This window comes from Sapajus apella, unplaced genomic scaffold, assembly GCF_009761245.1.
Source record: "Sapajus apella isolate SASKATOON/1434 unplaced genomic scaffold, GSC_monkey_1.0 scaffold187, whole genome shotgun sequence".
NCBI classification, from domain to species: Eukaryota; Metazoa; Chordata; class Mammalia; order Primates; family Cebidae; genus Sapajus; species Sapajus apella.
This window is the reverse complement of record NW_022437127.1, coordinates 328,763-333,530: the sequence shown is the minus strand read 5'-3', so window position 1 is coordinate 333,530 and position 4,768 is coordinate 328,763. Positions and strand designations below refer to the sequence as shown.

The 4,768-nt window shown below is 42.9% G+C and overlaps 1 pseudogene across 1 annotated transcript; it reads left to right on the top strand.

Moving 5' to 3' along the window:
- Nucleotides 1-4,003: 4,003 nt before the first annotated feature.
- Nucleotides 4,004-4,516, top strand: LOC116543380 (annotated as a pseudogene). The gene has a single exon (XR_004265560.1). The product of XR_004265560.1 is annotated as a 39S ribosomal protein L53, mitochondrial pseudogene (transcript).
- The last annotated feature ends 252 nt before the right edge of the window (nucleotides 4,517-4,768 follow it).

Genomic DNA, 4,768 nt, shown 5'->3' with positions numbered 1-4,768 from the left:
ATTAAGATTTGCAAGTAAGGAAACTGATGCTTAAAGCTACCTGGTTACTATATTAGAGTGTGGAATTTCACCCAGGTCCATCTGACTCTAAAGGCCATACTCTTCCCAATTTCTGTGCATTCCGTAATTCCATACAATAAAGAGCGAAAAGGACAAACAGCGAAAGTACCTACCTCTTCTCAATCTCCTGGGAACCAGTTCAGTCAGCAGCAATGAGAAAACAAGACAAGTCAAAGCAAAAGTTAATGTTAAGGCTGACCAAATGAATTTATTGGAATTAAAAGAAGGATGAAATTATTGACTGTTTACTTTCCCATCAATTATATTTGCCCTATCAGCCGCATGATGACAGCCTATAGTATTTATTGGGCACATATTTCTCAACATCTCTCTCTGCCGGAAACATGACATAGATTGGCATTTCTTAACCTGTGTTAATTTTGAGGAGAGGGTGACTCTACAGGGGTCTCAAAGAAAATTGCAGTCGTCCCAAGACTATGCCAGATATAGCATAAAGCCACTGTCAAATTCGGAGCCCCTCTCATGAATATGTACGTCAGAGTGGAGAAGGACTGGCTTCCAATGCCCTGTGTATGAGAAGGTGCCTCAGGTCCTTGACCCTGGCATCACAGAGCCTGATGCTCCCAGTGGCATCCAAACTCCCTGTCTACTGAAGCTGAATGGGGACCCAAAGCTTGGGCTCAAAGACTGTTCACAAACAACTCAGGTGGAAGTCAGTGGAACAGGAAAGATATAAAATCCAGCACTTTAGTCAGACCTACAGAGAAAGATTAAGAAGAGGCATCTCAGCTGACATCTGGGGGACATTTCTGTTCAACCGTTCTGGTGCAAACATCTTAGAGACCTGAGGAAAAGAACAGCCTGTTGGTGCATAAATGTGGCACCATGGCCCTGTAAGAGCAATGGCTCCAACGGAGACCACATGGCACATTCTGCTCAGTTCCCAGCCAGCAAGCAGTAACTGTGCTTCTTTCTTTCCCAATCAATCAATAATCTCGAAGTCAAATGATTGGGAATGCAATTATTTACAAATAATTTAAGATATGTATTTGTAATAAAAAGGATTATAGGTAAAATGAATCATTCATACGTTTCCAGGCTTTATTACAGTCAATAAATTGCTTGCAACACATCTCCCCAAACATCAACGTGTTGCCACGTAAAGATGAGAGCCCCTAGTTAATGAATAAATACGTTTCCAGTTATATGTTTTGTATAAATTTAATCATATTTCATTAAACAATTATTTTGTCTGTACCTATTGTTATACTGTAATATATCATAGTGGAAATATATCCCTATGCTTTCTCCCAGAAAATTATTCCTTTCTATCCTGCTTGTCAAAAATAGGGTACTAAGACTTTGCATTTTCTATTATGCCATGAAAAATTTTTCTCTTATATTATCTCACTTAAATCACTCAGACATTCCTTAGATTCTGGAGCAGATAATTTCTAAAGTAAGTTCTATTCTGATTCTATAAGTAGTACTGTAGAAATGTATACACACAGAGAAGATGTTAAAAATATGTCATTGCATAAATGCTATCAAAATGGTAATAAAATATGCACAATATACAATATGTTATTAAGGGGTAGGTTTGTCCTGACACTGGGTAGATTTTCTCAAGTTTGATGATAAATAAATAATCTACTTACAGCTGAGTCTTGGTGAAAAGCTTGGATTTCTGGCTTTGGGGGTGGGGCTCGTGCTCCTCACACTACTATAGAAAGAATATTCTGGTACCACTGGCTATTGAGCTCCATGCACCATGAGGGGGACCTGCCATTCCAGGAGCTGCCTACAGCATAATCATTGCCTAACACAGGAACCAAAAATCCTCTTTGATCACTCCCTGATTCTTTCTTCCAGGATGGCCCATGTATAAACGCCTGTGGACTGTCCTTGGGGGGTATCCATCTAATCTCTCTCTAAGCAGATGTTCTGGGATTCCTCCAAGTACAAACACAACTCAAGGGCAACAGCTTGATCAGAAAATGTAGAAATGAAGAGCAATTGGTTCTTTCTTGGGTACATTAAGGTCGTGACAATCATCTTTTCCCAGAATGCAATGAGACGATGAGCTTTCTCTCTCTTTTGGGACATTTGTGAATGGAGTTTGGTACTGGATTTGTTTTCAGGAGTTGTGGTGGCTAAAGCCTGAAAGACAGACTTTTCCTTCTCCTCGTTGGTGAGTGAAAGGGTGTGCATGGATGTGGGCTTATTTCGTTGGATGTTACAACACATGAGGGAGTTTTCTCTGTTTGTTCTGGTGGCCATGGCCATGGGCTTTGCTTGGACCGCGCCTCTTCATGCCACCTGCCCCACCAGAGGGATGTGTAACTGGAGCTACAGTACTACAGCATGCTTGCTGTCTTAGCTTTAAGGGGCTCCTAGTTAGGGCTGCCCCCTGCATGCAGTGCTTCCTTTCTTTCCCACTGGCACCCCTTAGACCTTCGTGGCCCCTGATTTTTGGTCCTGCCATTACTCATGACCTGGTGATGGCACTGCTTGGGGGAAAAAGGCAGAACCATCAAACATCTATGTAGGGCCCAGATGGGGAGAAGGCGCGAGTCTGAAAATCTTGCAGTATTTTCACTGCACCAAAATTAAGATAAAAACATTACACACTGTTAAGAGTTATGTGTCTAAAGCTCAGAAATCCCCTAACAACATGGGATTTTCCAGATCTGAAGAAGCCCAAAGGTGGTGCCTAGTAAAGGCCTTAGAATCATCAGCGATCCAGGAACTACAAATCAAAACAATGAGATACCACTTTCCTCAGTAAGATGGCTATCACGAAAAAGACAGATACCAAATGTTGATGAGGATGTGAAGAAATTGGAAGTGGCCATATGATCCAGCAATTCAACTCCCAGGTACATACCCTAAAGAAATGAAAATATAAGTCCGCTAATAACTTGCACACAAGTGTTCTTAGGAACATTATTTGTAAAATCCAAAAAGTGGAAACACCAACTCCCAAAAGGACAGTCCACAGGTGTCTGTACATGGCCCTGAAAGAATGAGTTGTGGAGTGATTTTGCATTAGGCAATGGCTGTGCTGTAGGCAGCTCCTGGAATGGAGGTCCCCTTCATGATGCATGGGGGTCAGTAGCCAGTGGTACCAAAGAGTATTCTCTCCCTAGTACTGTGGGGAGCACAAACCTCACCCCCAAAGCCAGAAATCCAAGCCTTTCAGTGAGACTTCGTGGTAAGTGGTTTATTTATTTGCCATAAATAAAGGTATGCTAAGTTTATATGCCAGTAGTTTATTTCTCACAATTGAGAAGAACAGTACCCAGTGTCAGATATATCTACCCCTTAAAAGCATATGAGGCCAGGTGCGGTGACTCTTGCCTGTAATCCCAGCACTTTGGGAGACCAAGGCAGGTGGCTCACCTGAGATCTGGAGTTTGAGACCAGCCTGACCAACATGGAGAAACACCATCTCTACTAAAAATACAAAATTAGCCCGGTGTGATGGTGCATGCCTGTAATCCCAGCTACTTGGGAGGCTGAGGAAGGAGAATTGCTTGAATGGGGGAGACAGAGGTGGCAGTGAGCCAAGATCGTGCCATTGCACTCCAGCCTGGGTGACAAAAAAGCATCTGATAAAATATTTCACATATTTTTATTTGTCCATTAACTGATGAACGGACAAATAAAATTTGGTATACTCATGCAATGGAATCCTATTTGGTATGAAAAGGAATGAAGTACTGATAACATGCTGTTGTATGGGTGAAACTTGAAAACATTATGTTACATGAAAGAAGCCAGTCTTAAAAAGATAACACATTGTATAGTTCCATTTATGTTAAATGCCTAGAACAGGCAAATCCATGAGACATAAAGTAGATTAACAGTTGCCTAATGGTTGGTCCAAGTATAGTGGTATTTACAACTAACTGATCACAACCAGTTATAGATTTCTTTGTTCCCTCTCCACTCCCACTGCTCCGCTTGACTCTTCTTAAGAAATATAGTTGCCTGAGTGGAGGTCACCTTGGCGGCTGTCCTGGGGCGGCTTGGTCTGTGCGCTGTCAAGCAGGTTCGAATCCAATTGTGTCCTTTGGAGAAAAACGTGGAATCAATGAGGACCTTCCTCCAGGCGGTGCGCAGCAAGAGGGTCCGCTCCACTAATCTCAGCTGCTCGGTGATTGCGGACATGAGGCACAAGGGCTCCCGGCCCTGTGTGGACGTGCTGTTCGGAGACCTGTATCTCCTGATTGTGCCCGGCGACCCTCCTACTGCTCTGGAAATGCTCACTGCCTTCGCTGCCCACAACCCGGCCAGGCAGGTGGCAGGCAGCGAGGACATGCAAGGTGCTGATGCTGGCCGCTGAAGCGCAGAAGAGACCAACAAGATGATTTTAGCATGGACTAGGACACTTAACCTAAGAAGAGTTTCACTTAATCATTCAAATCACTGTCTGGAGGGCCATGGAGTGCAAAATAAAACTTAAAACCCTGCTACCAAAAAAAAAAAAAAAAAAAAAGTAATCAAAACAGCATGGTACTGGTACCAAAACACAGATGTAGACCAGTGGAACAGAACAGAGGCCTTGTAGGCAATGCCACACATCTACAACCATCTGATCCTTGACAAACCTGACAAAAACAAGCAATGGGGAAAGGATTCCTGTTTAATAAATGGTGTAGGGAAAACTGGCTAGCCATGTGCAGAAAGCAGAAACTGGACCCCTTCCTGACACCTTACACTAAAATTAACTCCAGATGGATTA